At 36.9% G+C, this 18,607-nt stretch overlaps 1 long non-coding RNA gene across 1 annotated transcript; it reads right to left on the minus strand.

The window, feature by feature from the left end:
• Positions 1 to 14,253: 14,253 nt before the first annotated feature.
• On the minus strand, positions 14,254 to 15,299 carry LOC141812406 (uncharacterized). Its single transcript, XR_012600286.1, has 3 exons — positions 15,215 to 15,299; positions 14,547 to 15,135; positions 14,254 to 14,464 (listed from the first exon to the last, which is right to left on the minus strand). It is a non-coding gene; the product is annotated as an uncharacterized LOC141812406 (long non-coding RNA).
• Between the last annotated feature and the right edge of the window lie 3,308 nt (positions 15,300 to 18,607).

The following is an 18,607-nucleotide window of genomic DNA, read 5'->3' on the forward strand; positions in this document are numbered from 1 at the left end:
AGTCAACTTAAACAGTGATTTATACTTTGTATTCTTGATTAATTATATGGTATCGATTCAGGCATTAACTCCCGAAAAGCTCCTTGCATTTTGTTTTTGGATATTTGACTCTATTAATTTAATTTTGCACGCTACTATTGCTGCAACTTGAATGGCATCAAAGTGCCAATAAAATATTTTAATAATTTTTTTTATGGTTTGATTTTGCTTATTGTTTGGAAAGTGATTCCAAAGTATGCCCTAAAAACTAAAAAAAATTGAAAAGGACAGTACATTTTGTTTTAGTAATCTAGATATCTGAATCTTTGATCCAATTCTGAAGGACGACCTTCCTTCTTGATTTGCTTACTGAGTAAATTAAAAAGTACAATGATTCCTCATTTAATAGTCGATTTTGTTCAATTTTTCAAAAAAAAATAAATAAATCCCAATTAGTTTTATTGGCTATTTGTAAGGTGACCGATACAGAAGTTTTCTACCGACTAAGGTAAAAGGACAACACATGCATCCTTTGATTACATTCCCCATTTGAAGAAAAATTTTTGTAACGCCGTAGCTGGTGATCAAACTATAAATATCTGGATGACAGATATGACACCATTACCTCAGGGACGACACATGAGTACAAATAAAGTTTACAGATAGAGGTAATTGGAAAAAGTCTCTACCTATCAAACTTTCAGTTTTCACAAATGGAAATTATAATAGATATGTTATAGCAGTTTCAACAAATAGTAGATAATGCATAACTGCCACAATAAATTAAAATAAATTTACTCAACTTAATAAAAATTATAACACATAAAATATTATTATATTAAAATATTCTTTATCCACTTTATTAAAATTAATTATTTTAATTTGATCAAAATTACTTCAATACTATTATAGTAACAATTGGTTTTGACTAAATTAAAAATGATTTTGATAAAATTTGAACAAAGTTAATCAAAATTACCATTTTAACCTTTTTTTTTAAAAAAAGAAGCATTTTTCTTTTTAACAATTCTATTAACTAAGAGCCCCCTTCTCATTTTTGCCCAACAAAAATCACACTTAAAAGGAAGACTATAAACTTGAGAGGAATCTATGTGCACAAATCAAGCAACTACCATTATGTTACTATGCTGCAAGAAAAGAGAGCATGCACTTTGTTTAACATCAATTGAACCTGCATCTCTTTAGGCTTGGAGCAATCCCACAACACATGAAGAGTTGCTTCCTTAACATATGAACAAAGATGACAAGGAACCCCATGCTTAATTAAATGCCTTTGATGTGGAGGGAGGTATAGGCAACACATGATATGTTCAGGACTCAATCAATGCGAATCCTAACCAATTCAAGTCAAGTCGGAACTCGATTCAAGTCGGCTTAATTCTGTAGGGTCTCCAAGGATGTCTGTATCTCCACAATGGCATGATATTGTCCACTTTGGGCCTAAGCCCTCATGGTTTTGTTCTTGGGCTCTCCCAAAAGGCCTCATGCCAATGGAGATATCTTCTATCCTTTTAAACCCATGATCTTTTCCATGTGTTATAGATGTGGGACTATGTTTGCACCTTTGCAACCCAACAATCCCCCCTCAAACAAAGGACCACATGCCCCCCTCAAACGGAAAGCCTCCGTTTGATGTCTGAATCCTCGACCCACCAGGACTTCCTGCCCAGCCGCACCAGGACTTCCTGCCCAGTCACAACCAGGACTTCCTGCCCCTCGGTCCACCCTGACCTACTAGGACTTCTTGCCCAGCCGCAACCAGGACTTCATGCCCCTCGGTCTACCCGACCAACTAGGACTTCCTGCCCGGTGTCTGGTCCTTCTTGATTCAAACACGGAAGCCCCCACTTACTTTGTTTTAAGGTTCAACCCACATGGTTAGATCTGAATCATGGCTCATCCGGCGGTTAGTCCGGTGAAGAGCGGCCTCGCTCTGATACCAATTGTAGGGTCTCCAAGGATGTCTGTATCTCCACAATGGCATGATATTGTCCACTTTGGGCCTAAGCCCTCATGGTTTTATTCTTGGGCTCTCCCCAAAAGGCCTCATGCCAATGGAGATATCTTCTATCCTTTTAAACCCATGATCTTTTCCATGTGTTATAGATGTGGGACTATGTTTGCACCTTTGCAACCCAACAAATTCAAGGTGAGCTCGGGTCAAGTTTGATCAATCCACCCATGTCTATTTCCAAGGAATTCAGTCCAAGTTAGCCTAACTCAGGTCAAGTCAGATTAGTCCTCCCGAATTTGTTTTCAAGTGGAGTTTAGTTCAAGATGGTCTACCTCGTGATGAGTTCAGGCCTGACCATTTCTCTCGAGTAAACTCAATAGGATGGCTAAGCTCCTAGCAAGTCTTTTCTGAGTCAGTTTTGAAGTAGAATCGATGACTCTCAACCAAGCTTAGAAACAGTTCGGTAGTTATAGAATAGAAGAGGTGTCTGTTATAGGGGGCGCATGTCATAGAGTAGTATTGCCAGTAATAATGACGTCAATTAAAAAAGGAGGCATGTCGATTATAAAGGTGCATAATGACACCAAGTACAGGAGGCACGTCGGGTACAAAGATGTGTCCGTTAAGAACCTCACACGCCTCCTTTCCTATATAAGGTAACAATGTTATTATGGAAGGGCATGAACAACAAAAAAATCTCACTATTTTTTACTTTGTTATTCTCTTCTCTAACTCTTTTCTCTCCGAATATGACTTGAGTGTTAGAGGGGCTAAGCCAAGGTACGCCTTGACCTCTCTTCTAACCTCTCTTTCTGAGTCTTTTTGGTCGTCATCACTAGAACTTCATCGGACAGGAGATGATTCGGCAAAAACCGACCCAACTTGAACTTGACCTGACAAGAGACTACTCGGCATAACTTGATTCGATAGGAGTTAACCTTTCCTTTGATCTCAGACTAGATCAACCTCCTACCTATTCTAGGCTAGTAAGTAGACCTCCATGAGTAAGTAAACCAATAAACTTCAAATATGGTCTCAAACTAAGCACCATTACATGATTGCATCTAGGTAACTTCATCACTTTCACTATTCTTACTCAAGAAATGAAAGGTCACAACTATTGGGTTCTTTTCAGAGATTAAACATAAAATCGCAATGGAAAAAGAAATCCACCAATGATCCATGCGAGTTCAATTTGATCGTTTGTTTGGAATGTTACCTCTTGATGCGTAAAACCTTTGCAAATCTAGAGAGTGTAGACAATTGGAGCACGATCAATATATTTGCGCCTTTATGGTATCCACACGAGCACAACCACTGCATGTTTCACAAGCACGATTAGAGAATCATATAATTCACGTCATAGTGCTAGCTACTATTTAAAGTTGAGACTGAACCCTAACTTTTACTATTGATAGGATCTTATTAAATAAGATCGTAGTCGAAACTAGTTAACCTCCAAGTCTTATTTAATAAGATATTATTTTCGTGTATATCCAAATGCAAACGAAAATACAAACGTGGATATTAAACCGTGGGTTTTATTTGGTTTGAGCTTATTTGAAAAACTCAAACCCATATTAGATTAACCCATTAATCTAATATGCTTAAGATCCAATTAGATTAACCCATTAATCTAACAAATTTAGGATCTATAATAAATTTCAAATTTAAAACTTAGGCCCACTTTATCTTAGTCATACTAAAATAAAACTTCAAAATCGATACGCTCTGTGTGTACCCAATAGATTTTCATAACATTGGCAATATTTCTAAAATCTCATTTTAAAGTCACAAACAATGAGTGACATCTAACAATACATCATGCAAGTAATGAGAATGTCATGATTACTCAAGTGATGAGAATGTCATGACACTCACAATTGCATTCGACCTAACCTGTTTGTAAATATTTTATTTTATAACTTAGTCTTTTATCCATGATATCTAAATTGATTTACAAGACATAGATAGTATTATCCTCTCATCAATCTATGTGTTTCTTATCTCTAAGTAGATTTACTTAACCAAACAAATTCAATATTTTATATTGACTTATTTGAGCATGACTAGGTATTTTAGTAGTTCTACTTAATCAAGGGGCCACAGATATCACTTCTATTATATGACAAAAACAAATTCAATCTACATTACTCACATCCCTCCTTATAACTTATTGTATACCTAGTGAATGACTTCATAATCAACCTTATTACAGGTGATATTTGTTGATACTAAAGTACACAAGTCCTTATGTAGGGAATCATAGTGACTTCAGGTCAGAGGATTATTTATACCAATAATTACTATAAGAATGTTTATGACACTCATATAACAATCCATGAAATATTCTCATAGTAGGTCAATTCAGTACATATTTTCTAATAGATACTCATATGTTAACTTGATATTTCATATCCATGACTAGTGATATTAAATTATCAGTTAACCTACATGTTAGTCTCAATGCATTAATATTACCCTTATATATTAATACATGATTAGAGATAATTAAGAGTAGTATTTATATATATATATCTATAATCGCTTATAATCAATTCAAATAATTGATATGCTATAGAATAGAAACTACCACTATAGGATATTATTATATTTATTCTAATTTGCATAAATTTCAATATAAATATGATAAAATAATATGTTATTTTTTATTAAAATATGATACAAAAGTCTCAAATCATTCATCTCATGATTGCCTAATAATAACTTGCATCAAGATGGTACGTATCTCGGTCCCAACTAATCGTTGCCCTTCAGACCTTCCCACATATTTGTTTGGATGTCGTAGGAGATGACTTGGATAAAACTAAAGAGCAAAGTTGTTTCATTGAGGGAGGTTATAAATATCTCCAAAATCTCACATTAGAACTAGTAGTCACTTTACATTGAAGGATCAAATATGTGGTGAGCTAATGGGGAATCAGTCCTAGGATATCATTTGAGATCCTTTGAATTTGGATAAATTACTAAAAAAGAATGGATGATAAATAATTAGAGAGCCACCCTAAAAGCTTCATTTTCATCTTATCTAGTTTATCCATGTGTTGGCTCTTAGAAACTCACCCTTTACTAAAATTGATGTTGAGTATCTCCTCTTTATCTAGTTGAAGTTATCATACACCTCTATGTGTCCACTTCGGTAGTGATTCAGAGAGGTTCACATCCAAATAATATCTTAATCTTCAAGCATTCTCGAATAAAGAGTAAACTTTTTCATAGATACTTGTCGAGCAACTAGAAAGTTAAAGGGGCACTATTGAAGTTCCTAATTGAGGGTGGATGCAATTATAGTACTAAGTGATGGTGGTTAGAGTAACTCTAGAAACAAATAGATGTGCTCACCTTTGAAAATAGGATTCCCTTGTTAGCATTTGCCATTGTGTTCGACTTGTGATATAGACAAGGAATGCCTTGAGTCTGGTCAAATGTACGAGTAGAAGAAAGTCCTAAAGCCAACATCTAGAAACCACTATTATTATGAACCTACTAAAAGGTAGATATATGTTGCTAAAATTGGAATGCCCACTTAATTTTGAAGTTTATGCAAACTTGTTGTAGTTTTTATTGGTGCAATCAGGCTAAGCTTGGTCCTGATAGAACAATGTTTGTGTTGATATTTAAACAATATGTTTATTTTTTGGATGTCAAGTAGGTCAAACTTACTAAATACTTACTATTGGATAAATTCCAAACAAGTTACGGTTGACTAGATAATTAACAATGGGAAATCCAATAAAGAGTTGACTATGGAGAAGTCTAATAGGTGTTAATAAGTTATGAAAGTCTACTTAGCTCAAGGAGGATTTATGCTTGAAAGTGATGGAATTCCAAACAAGTCAAGAAGGATTAGATGCTTAGTAGTGATAGAAGTTCAAGCACATTAAGGAGGAAATGATGCTTGGTATTGATGGAAATCTAGGTAGGTCAAAGAGAATCCAATACTTGACAGTAATGGAAGTCTATGCATATTAAAAAGGAATATATGTTTAATAATGATGATGTCCAAGCCAATGCTTGATAAGTGATGAAATCCTAAATCAAGATTGACTGGATGTAAATCAAGGAAAAAGTCCTAAAGAAATGAACTTTAGGCACAGGAAGTAAGCTGACTTAAGGCTGGGCAAGTGAAAAACTTGATGAGTTAAGATTGGTCGACACTAGGCAAAGGATGAAATTTCAAAGAAATGGTCTCTAGGTTACAAAAGTCTTAAGTTAAGATCAATTTGCACTAGGTAGTCAAGGAAGTTCCAAAAAGTTCCTTGACATGATACAAATTTAGCCTTAAATTGGTTAGAATTAGAGTTTTAATTGACTAATATAGAAATTCAGTTGAGTGATGGAGTAGTTGGCTAGATAGTTAACTTAGACTGAGTTGCTAATAAATAGAAGGTTTTCTAAATTGGAGAATAGTTAATTGAGATTGGTATTTAGTCGACTAATGTAAGGAGTCAACTCAAACTAAAATTCAAACAAACATAATATTTTTGTTCGAAGGAGTAGTAGATTGATATGGTAAGATTAGTAGATTGATACCAAAATAAGAATTCAAGAAAGAGCCATTGGAGCATCAAAATAGTCATTATAGAGGCAAACAATCAACTATAATGCATATCACTCAACTAGTTAGAGGCAAACAATCAATTGGAGGACAAAGCAATTGATTGATTGGTGGATTCAAAGGTGTTGTCATTTTCAATAAGGATATATGAGAGCATGAAAAACAATCAAAGCAAATAATGAGTAACAAAAGACTTTAATCAGGTAATCATTCATATTTGTCTTATTACTGTAAATGATAAATATTTAAGAGCTTTCTTACCCTTCGAAATTCTGAGAAGAAGAAAAGATAGTAGGATTCCAAGGAGAGATCCATTGATAAATTATAAATCATGGAGTAAGAATCAAGAGTTTTGAACTACGTAAATGATTTGTGCTGGTGCTTGTGTGTTTTTAATTTGTTGTTAATGTTTGTTCATTACATACTCTTATAAAAGTACGAACGAAGTTGAATCTACACATAAAAAAGTGACAGTCTATTCACACTCTCTAATCACATCTGTAATCTAACAATTTTAAATAATCACCTATGGATTAAACATATATTGTAGGACTGGTGGGCGCATTAGAGGGGATGAATAGCGTTCATCGTTCTTTACTAACACAGAAATTTAGCAGTGGATTAGATAAAGAAATAGGGGACTCAAGGACTTACTTGGTTCCTAACCCCCCAGGATTAGTACATCCAAGCCTTATGCACGGAAAGACGCCCATCCACTAATGGTCTCATTTTCGGACCTTTGTCTGGAGGCAGAGAAATTCGTCTTACAGTCCAATAATTAAAACAGAAATGAAATACAGGACAATAAAAATTAAAAGAACACAAACTCCCGTATAGCCGATCTGGAAGTCCTAAGCGCAATGCGTCCTTTCTAAAGCTTCCTTGGTCGCATGAGTAGCATGTTGTTCGCATTCAACAAGCACCATAGGATGAAAAATGAGGAGTATTGATGTTTTTCCCTTGGGTGCACGTTGAGACTCTTATAAAAACCTTTCCGGGCACCTGAATTCTTATCCGGGTGTCTGGATCCAATCCAATCTGATCCCGATCTCTTTGGCCTTTATCAGGGTTGATTCTTCTTGATCTGGGTGCTTGGACCATCCAGGAGCGCCTGGACCATCCGGGCGCCTGGAGTAACATCAGGGTGTCTGGATTCAATCAACTCAGGTTTGATCTGAGTTGACCCCAGGCTTGGTTCGATTGTTTATGTTTTCTCCTCTTATGCTTCCTCCATCTTGCTTCCAGCTCCTAGTCCCTGTAAGATCAACATACAAATAAACAAGCAGCCTAAGTCTACATGTAGTCTGTCTGACTTATTAGGTTTACCTAAGCCTTACTCTGTAGGTCTAACCTACTGACTTATTCGTACCTAACTTTTCGTTAGGACTAGTCACTTTCATTAGTAGACTTCTCACTTGTCAAACATCTTGTTTGGACTTTCTTGTACCTAACCTCTAATTATGACTAGTCACTTTCCTAGGTAGACTTCTCACTCGCCAAATATATAGTCACTCTTGACCTGCTTGGACTTTCCCTTGTCTAACTTTCAATTAGGACTTCCTTGCCACCTTCACTCATCAGGACTTCCTGCCCAGCCTCCAACTAGGACTTCCTGCCCAGTTTTACTCATCAGATTTTCCTTGCCCAGTCCTCCAAACTAGGTCTTCCTTACCCAATCCTCCAGATCAGGACTTACTTTGTCTAACTGCAACTAGGACTTTCCCTGCCTAGCCTCAACTAGGACTTCTCTTTGTCCGATCTAACCTACTAAGACTTTTTATCCGGCCCAACTAATTAAGACTTCTCGCTAGCCTTCTAATCAAATTGACCTGACTAGACTTCACTCACATCCAAACATTAGGTCCTATTTGGATCAACCCTTGGTCAAACTGATCAGACCTAGATGTATTATCAAATATCAAAACTCTGTAGACAGACTAGTGCTCCTTGCACCAACATATACATGGTCTAGTAAACCACCACCAAGGAAAATTGTCCCCCAATAATAATTGTGTGGATAAATTAATGGTCTAAAACATCAATAAATATATATATCATAGCTAGATCCCACCTAAGAAACCTAAGCATCCACATGACATTTATGAAAAGATGGAAAACCCTTCTCCCTTGAGTCAGACTAAAGAACTAGTAATCATAGATTCAAGAATCAATTATATATGTATTCTAACTAATTGTTAAGATCTCTTAATAACTTGGGGTTATATGAAAAATATATTCTTAGAGATTGGAATAAGTTGAAAATGATGAACCTTGGAATAAGTTGATGATTCAACATTCTCAATATAGTATTGCTCCCCCTTCTCCGTCCCTTCACTAGGGATACTCCTCTCACTAACCATGGCAAAACAAAGTTAAGAAAAGGGTCCACCAACTCTTGCATACACTAGTGTTGTGTGAATCGCAAGTGAATAGTTATTGTCAAGTAATAAAAATATTATTTTCTAGATTGTAAAATTGACTACTAGTCTATATGCAAAGTAGATTATCTAAATGGATTTAAATCGAGAGAATTATGTGTGAAGAAAACGAACTAAGAAAGTAAATGAGAATTTATGAAAAAAATAAAATTTTGAAAACAATTCTAGGACTTCAATTTCACCACGATGATTATCAATACCCTAAATATAATTCACTCTTTTACCTCTGTGATCGATATACATGAAGGTGGTCTATCCCGAGGTACCCAATATTTTCTTTCGAATAATATCGGTGTATATACCCAAATGCTGTGTCTATTTTCGGAGTAACGTTACTAAAGCAATCACTTTCTCAGAGAGGTTCCTATCATGATGCTCCATGATCCTCTAGATACTATCTAGCACTGTTAACATATATGCATACTAAAGTCGAATCATGTATCAAACACACTATGTGATAAAAAGAGTTGAATCAATCTAAATCAAATGTTAATAATGCATCGGGCTACTCCCTAATCCTAGAATTAAGAAAATTACTCCATAGAGATGGAGATACAAGCCAAAGACATAATAGAAAGTATTTTACAACTTCTATCGTCGAAGAAAGAAGAGTAAGAAAGCTTAGTTGTGATGTGCACTATCGTCTTTGGAAGGTCTCCAAGCTTCTTGGTGGACGGAATCCTTGTGGCTCCTTGGAACGACTCTCTCCTAGGATTCCCTGTCAAGGAGAAACCCCTTGATAGGGAAGAGGAGATTCTCTCAATTCCAAATACCTTAAACAGGTGCCCCCTTAGTCCTTTCATAGCTTCCAAAATTATCAAATCTTAATAAACTTTTTTAAAAAGTTGGGGGCACTACCACCATACCACAACCATATTAAGAACCATGGCCCGACCATGTTGGCTTTTGATCATCAACTGTCAATCGAACACGACCGTGTCAGGAGATATGACCAAACTATGTTCGACTCTGGAAACTCCTTGTCAAGCGACAATAAGGAGCACAACCATGTCAATGGACACGACGTGTCCATGTTTGAGGTTGAAAGTCTAATCGCCGCTCTGTTGCTCATCTTGCTCCATAGGTATGCACAATTGTGTCAGGGGGCACAGTCAAACTGTACACTGTCTAGAATGCATGCTCCCAAGGTTTCTTAACTCCAATTGAAATCCAAATTCACATCTTGTCAATGAAAACACATAAAGAGCAGTTCTCCAAATTAAAAGGATTAAATTAATATAAAAGTTATGAAACCATGTAAAATATGCTTATGTAATAGAACAAATACATGCTAAATAGTATTGAAAATCTATTCATGAAATACACACATCAAATATCCCAGACTTAAATATTTGCTTGTTCTCAAGCAAAATCTATAATTTAAACTCATGTGTGTGAATGCCACATCATAATCCCTAGCGAATTTATCTAATCCTATCTAGCAGTTTCATTAATGTGCAAAGGCATATTAACCATTTCAATGTAGCCTAACTTGAAAGTTCTCCATGTGCAGTGCAAAGTGACTCGACTCTAAAGTTTTAATTACCAATTACAGTCATTTCATTATCCCGCTATGTTCCCTAAGCCTCTAGTGTAAGAGACACTTACTTGCCACCCACAAGGATCATCCCCCCTAATATTATGTATTATCTACCTATGGTCTCAAAAGAGCACTCGATGTCAAAGGAAGCTAATAGGTATTTTTTCAGTGACCTTGAGATTTCAAAGGAGTACTTATTCGGTATTTTCTTAGTAATCGCTGTGTCTCAAAGGCGAACCATATCGCTTCAACTCCTCAAAACACTCATTTTTTCATTTCACAATTTCCAACAATAATTTTTTCATGAGATTATCGACTGTGTGCTTCTCTAATAATCAAAATGTAGTGGGGGTCACCTAAGAAAACAAGTAGACCAACACTAAAATTATCCGATCCAACAGTATTCATATCATAATACAACAAATAGAAAGAAATAAATCATTAAAGATATGAGCATATTTTTTCACAAAAATATAAAGTTCTTCATGCTAATATTGTGTTATAAGAAATAAATAAATAATGCATGATGACATGGTAAGCATGATAATGCAAAAAGAAAAAAATGATGACTAAAGAAAAATTCACAAACTAACTAAAGGAATGCTAAAACTAAATATAAACCAACTAAAAGTTAACTAAACCCCCTAGATATGAAACAAACATTGTCTGCAATGTATAAAAGGAATCTAATGACAAAGAAAAATTACTGAGGGGAAAGAGAGATTTGACCTTGAAAAATATGATTTAAGAGGCTTGTGTGCTCTATGGTCTTGTCAAGGGACACGGGTGGGCCGTGGAGCTTGTTGTGCTGTGTTACCTCTTCCTGAGTTAAGGACCATGACCGTGTCAAGGGGCATAACCAGATCATGGAGCATTATGCTAGCCCTGATAAAAAATTAAATTGCAAATGAGAAAAATAAGAAAATAGAAAATAAACTTGGGTTGCCTCCCAAGAAGTATTTGTTTTAGATCATAAGCTTGACCCCTTTCAATCTTAATCTAGTGCTCATGGTTGGTGGAGATTGTGCTTCCTTCCTCTCTCCATAAACTCATTGAGGGAGTATCTCTTAAATCTTGCTCATGCTAGAACAAGATACTTCTCAACTTTTCTATCTCTACCTCTTGTCCCTCCATCTAATATGCTCAATTTCAAAGGATCATCATATCTCTTAAACCTTGCTCGAGGAGAAACAAGGTACTTGCTAGCTCCAGCTCTTAGTCCTTTATCGAATATGCTCAACTTCAAAGGGTCGTCAGGAATTCGTCCATGATATTCTTCTTTTTCCACCTATTGCAAACAATGCACCCTATAACAAACATCCTCAATAGAAAATGGATTAGTAGCCTTAGATACTTCAAATGTAATTTTATATTCGCCAATCGCTAAAGAGGGTTTAATATCAGTACGACTTTGACGGTAGCTAAGAAAGGCTCTCATGAATTATTGAGTTTTGAAGGAAATTCATTCTGAATTAAAAAACTACACTTCTTCGTCAAAGTCTCAAATTCAAGAGTGGCTTCATCCTCTTCATTTCTTATGTCATCTTCGTCATGCTCGTTCACGTTTGGCTCCTCTAAAGCTTCATTAATCTTTAAAATGATAGCATCAAAAGGATCGATCTCAAGTTGATTTGAAAATCTATTTGGAGTCTTCGAAAAGGAACTAGGAACTTGCGCAATTTGAGTTTCCAACATAGTATAGTTAATTAAATTATCGTACATACCTTTGAGTTGTTTGATTGCGCCTACATGGATTTGATGTTTGTGCTTAAACTCTTCGTTCTATTTGGCTTTAGTCACAATGAAGTTTTCTAGAAGAGTTTTCAAGTTGGATTTTGGGTCTTGTTGGAATCTTGATTGTACCCATAAAAAAACTTTTGAGGGTTCCTCCAACCAAGGTTATAAGTGTATGAATCCTAATCATCCGGCGACCATTAGTTGTAGATATCATCCACTTGTTCCACATAAGAAGTTGTAGTTATTATTGGACAATTAGTAGTTGCATGACCTGTTACACCGCACATCCCACAATAATCATTAACAAAGTTTACAATATCAAATCAAATTGGAGCATCCATATTTGCACATCGAAGATTTGTTCATCTGATTAAAAAATCTAAAATAGTAGTAAAAGATAAGGGAAGAAATAACAGTAAAAGAAAAAGAAATAAAAATAAAAAATAAAAAATAATAGTAAAAAAGATAATCTAGATTAACCAAATCATAAATAGAATTAATATCGACTTGACATCATCTCCAACAATAGTGTTAAAAATTTAGTGTGACAATGGTGTCAAAAATTTATTATGTGAATCTCAAGTGTACAGTTGTCGTTAAGTAATAAAAATATCATCCTTTGAGATTGTGAAATTGAGTACTAGTCTGTATGAAAACTAGGTTATCTAAATAGATCGAAATCGAGTGAATTGTGTGTAAAAAAATAAATTAAGGAAGCAAATGAAAATTTATGGGAAAATCAATTTTTGAAAACAATTTTAGGACTTCAGTTTTACCGCGATGATCGTTGGCACCCTAAATGCAACTCACTCTTTTACATTTGCTTTTAATATGCATGAAGGTGGTTTATCTCGAGATACTTGATATTTTCTTTCGGATAATACTAGTGTATCTATCCAAACGCGGTGTCTACTTTCGGGGTAACCTTACTATAGCATCATTTTCTCAGGGGCTCCTATCATGATGTCTTACAATCCTCTAGGTGTTATCTCTTACTTTGTGACGTCGAATTGGGGTAAACCCATTAAGCTCCGTGATAGCCAATGATACCCTCAAGAAATTTTAGACTACTTTCATGACACGACAAAAAAACCAGCCTTCTGCAACGAATTTTGCAACGAATTTCTTAAAAAAATTCGTTGCAGAATTTTTTTGCAACGAATTTGGCAACGAATAAAAATTCGTCGCCAAATACTCATCGCAGAAAACTGCAACGAATTTTGGTGATTCGTCGGTAAAAATAGCGACGAAAAAATTAATTCGTCGCTGAGTTCGTCGTTGATTGGCGTCGAAAATAATTTCGTCGCCGATTGGCGACGAAAACTGGTTCGTCGCGACAATTGGCGACGAAATTGTTTTCGTCGCTGATCAGCGACGAATAGTTTCGTCGCCAATCGGCGACGAATAATTTCGACGCCAATCGGCGACGAAATTATTTTCGATCGCTGATCGGCGACGAAAACAATTTCGTCGCCGATCGGCGACGAAAATAATTTTGTCGCCAATCGGCGACGAATAAGTTTTCGTCGCCGATTGGCGACGACATTATTCGTCGCCAATCGGCGACGAAAACTTATTCGTCGCCGATTGGCGACGAATAATGTCGTCGCTGATCAGCGACGAAAATCTGTTCGTCGCCAATCGGCGACGAAATTTACAACGAAAAAAATTTTCGTCGCAATATATCGATACACAGTAACTTACGATACTATTGCGACAACTACGTTTTCGTTGCAAATTTCATCGCAGATCTGCAACGAATTTCATTTTCGTCGCAAAATTCATCGCAAATTAAAAAAAAAATTTCCATGCCCCATTCATTTGTTATTCATCCCGAAGGATACATACATTATAATCAATATACCTGCACACAATCAACAATATATACAATCATCCACACTCCATATACAACCATATACAAATCAATCCAAATCAATATACCTGCACACAATCTACAAATCAATCCAAATCATATAAATCCTAATATACATACATCGACACTCCATATACAACCATCAATCTCAAATATTAACAATATCTAAACAAGTCATAAATCCAAATACAAAACTAAACTCCAAACAGCTACATCAAGTCATATAAATCCTAATACATCATCAGATAATAAAAGGGTGAAGAGAGGTAACAACAAATAGAAGAAAATCCATCATCGTGCTCCGGAGACTCTACTTCCTTCTCCGTCACTATCTGTTGTTCTCCTGTATACGAAAAATAAAAAAGAGAAAGTATCAATTTTAAAATTATAACTAAAATATATAAGTTAATTATGTCAAAAATTACCTCTTCTTCTGACTTCTCTTCAAAAAAACTGTAAAAAAAATAAACACGGTTAGAAAAATTAGATAAATTAGTAACTTGCAGATGTAATACAATGATAAATAAAATAATAATTATAAAAATTTCATACACAAAAAATCAGCTAAGAACCACCACCATCATCGTCGTCGTCGTCATCGTCATCATCACCCGGAGGGAACGACAACTGAAGATGTCGGAAGAGCACGTCTTGTTGTCTGCGCAATCTATTAATTTCTCGATCTCTTTGTCTCATTTGCTCTTCTCGTTGTCTCATTTCATTATCTCGTTGCCTCATGTCTTCATCTCGTTGCATAAGTAACCCTTTCAACTGGGTTACCTCCTCAGTCAAACTGTGGATCTGAGATGTCACGGCTGGGGAAGTGATAGAAGATGAACCAGCAGCTCTATAGGTTCTCCCCAAAGAACCCATACCCAATATCCTTCTACCACCTTTGTCTCCCCCAGTGGCCTCCAGCCATAGACTCAAATCATTACCCACTGAGGGCTCAGATCCATCACCTTCAGAGCTAGCAGTTGAAACTCGTGCTAGCTCGAGCTCATCATATTTATCCTGTATTATCAAAATATTTATTAATATATTAAAATAATTGATAAATGAAATATAATAAAATTTAGACTAATATTTAAACCTTAATAGCTTTTGCTCTGTCCCCACTCCAGGTCTTGTCTTTCTTTTGAAAAGTGCGAGTAAAAGTATCAATAAAGTCAGGATCTCGCCCCATTTCCTTTACCTAAAAAAACATTGTTAGAAATAATTAATAATAATATGAAATAAAATAAAAATAAAATAGGTGGAAGAATTTACCAATCTACGTGTATGCTCATCAATATTGATTGAGCCGCCCGCGTATGTCACAGATAAATTTCCCCTATGGATTAATAGGTAGGAGAGTTAGGTTCACCTCTTGATCCTTCTCCTTCCCTCTATGGTATGATAATGCACACTAGCACCGTTAACATGTATCAAACACAATGGCATGCGATAAAAAGAGTTGAATTAATCTAAATTAAGTGTCAACAATATATCAGGCTACCCCCTAAACCTAAAATTAGAAAAACTACTCCATGAAGATGGAGATACAAGTCAAAGATATAATAGAAAGTATTTTACAACTTCTATCATCGAAGAAAGAAGAGTAAGAAAGCTTAGTCGTGATGTGCGCTGTCATCTTCGGAAGATATCTAAGCTCCTCGGTGGATGGAATCCTTGCGGCTCCTTGAAAATGACTCTCTCCTAGGGTTCCCTATCATGGAGAAACTCTTCAATAGGGAAGGAGAAATTCCCTCAATCCCAAATACTTCACACATGTGCCCCTTTTAGTCCTTTTATAGCCTCCAAAATTATCAAATCTTAACAAACTTTCTTAAAAAGCCATTGTACCATGACCGTGTTAGGAAGCACTGTTTGACCATGTTTGCTTTTGGTCATTAGCTGTTGATCGTACATGACTGTGTCAGAGGACAAGACCAGACTGTGTTCAACTTTGAAAACTCATTGTCAAGCGACAGTAAGGAGCATAACGATGTTAAAGGACACAACTTGCTTATGTTTGGTGATGGAAGTCTAATTGTTGCTTTGTTGCTCGTCTTGCTCCATAGGTGATACATGACCATATCAGGGGACACGGTCAGTGTAGGATCATTGAGAGTGCTAGAGGGGGGTGAATAGTGCTATCGAAGCGTTTTTAATTTTTGTAAAGATGCTCATAAAATCTTGCGATTAGAGTTGACTAAGAATGCAGTAGAAAATGACGAACACAAGAAAAGAGCACACGAGTATTTACTTGGTTCACAGTCATAAGTTGCTACTCCAAGGCCTACGATCATATGATCGTTTTCGACGGACAATCTACTATATAACTCCCCTCTTACAAAAGGAAGTTAGTGAATACAAAAAGTAGGATCGATAACAACGATACTGTCCTTTAAAAATGAAGTACAAAATTAAGTTTTACCGAAGGAATGAAGATGATGACTTCTTACGCAGCTCTTCGGTGTTACGACGACGTTACTGGTTGATGCTTTCGTGTGCAGACGGTTATCGCTTGTCTGTAGATTGATGCACTGAGGGGTCTCCCTCGATGCTCTTTTATTAGGCTTTCCGAGCGCTTGCAAGCCTTTTCAGGCGCCTCCACTTTATCCGTCGATCCACCATCGACGTTGCTGACTTGGCACTTCCAGGCACCTATATCCCTTTCCGGGTGCCAGTATGTTGACGTGGAGGTCCCGGATGATTCTTTGACTCCGTAACGCCTATGCAGATCTAGGGCATCTGGAACTGATCCGGGCGCTGGAAGCTGAGGTGTCCCTACACTGGGACTCTACCACCTCATTGCTCCGTTGGCGTCCAATCGCCTGGATCTAGATAAGGGTGCCCGAAACATAAAGTTCCAATCCCTCCTTTTCTGCATTACAAGTTAGCACAAAATCAGAAAATTAACAAGAAAAGATAACAATTTCACAACTGTTTTGGTCTTGACTTTGGATTTCTAGTGAAATTCTGAGTCAGACCGACATCTACTATTTCCATGCTGGGAACGCGCCCTTACCCACTCCAATCAGTAGAATTTACCTATTTGTCAATCAAGTCCTCCAGACTTGTTGGACTTTTGCTTAACCTCGATCCTCGGCTCCCAGGATTTTCTGTTAGACATCTGGTCCACCTGACCTACCTAGACTTCCACTGCTAGACATCTGGTCCACTTGACCTGCCTAGACTTTCACCTGGTACACTTAATCCATCAAGTCTTCCTGCCTAGTCCTCCAGACCAGGACTTCCCACCTAACCCTCCAAGTTAGGTCTACCTAGCCTCCAGCCAGGACTTCCATTGCCTAGTTTCCACTAGGACTTGCCTGTGTCTAGCCTCAACTAGGATTTTCCTGTGCTACTTGCAGACTTAGATTAGTTCATTAGTAATTACCACACACTTAAATTGAACCTCTTGCCATTATGAAAACTAAGATATGATCATCTGATGCTCCCTACACTAACAGTCAAACCATGCACCATGTTAGAATGTACGCTCCCAAGGCTTGTTAACTCCAATTGAGCTCCAAATTCACACCATGTCAATGAAAATGTACAAAGAATAATTTTCTAAACTAAAAATGATAAAAACAATGCAAAAGCTATAAAATCATATAAAATATGCTCATGTAATTACAACCGTCAATTTAGATTGGACCCGTCAGGTTGGCCCACCCCGCCAACTAATTTAAGCGGATTGGGTTAAAAATTTATCAACCCATCATCTGGTGGGCCTAAACGGGTCAACCCAAGTGGGCCACGGGTTTAAGTGGGCCAACTTGTGGTCGGCTCGGATGGCCCGTGGGCCTGGAAAAAAATTAATAAAAAATTTAAAATAACTAATAAGTTACAAGCTACAACTTATAATAGCCTAAACCTAAATCCAATGACTGATAAGCGGAAAACCTAGATCTAATGGCGTAAGGGAAATCTTTACTCTCTGTTTCTCTTTGTATCCCTATCCCATTCCGCCGACTGCCACTTTGGTCATTCCCTTCCCTTTCCTCCCATCTGCCTTGCTCTGTCGCTCGTTGTCATTGGTCATTCCCTTGCCTCCCATTCGCCTTGCTCCGTCGCTGGTCATTCCCTTCCCTCCCATCCTCCTCGCTTCGTCGCTCGTCGTCGCTGGTCGTTCCCTTCCCTCCCATCTGCCTCTCTTCGTCGTTGGTCGTTCCCTTGCCTCAGTGTCCTCCGTGCCTCCCCGTGAACCAAAAAATTGAGAGAACGACCGTCCCTATCTTTGATCTCCACACACGAATCTCATTCCCCTCACTCCGACAATCCCCTAATCTCCAAGAATGAATCCCATCAGTTTGGCATCTTTTGATCTGGTGAGATTTGTTAATTCCTTTACTAGTTTCATTCTATTTTCCTTTTTTTTTCTATGTTTGTGATTCACATGACTTTTTGCTCCTTTTCTGCCCACGTCCTGCATTGGATGATCTATGTGCCGAGCATGGCATTGGCAAGACACAAACTATCGTGCTTGTTGTTT

Source organism: Curcuma longa, chromosome 19 (genome assembly GCF_044706935.1).
Source record: "Curcuma longa cultivar G26 ecotype Majalengka, Jawa Barat chromosome 19, ITB_CL_G26_1.1, whole genome shotgun sequence".
NCBI classification, from domain to species: domain Eukaryota; kingdom Viridiplantae; phylum Streptophyta; class Magnoliopsida; order Zingiberales; family Zingiberaceae; genus Curcuma; species Curcuma longa.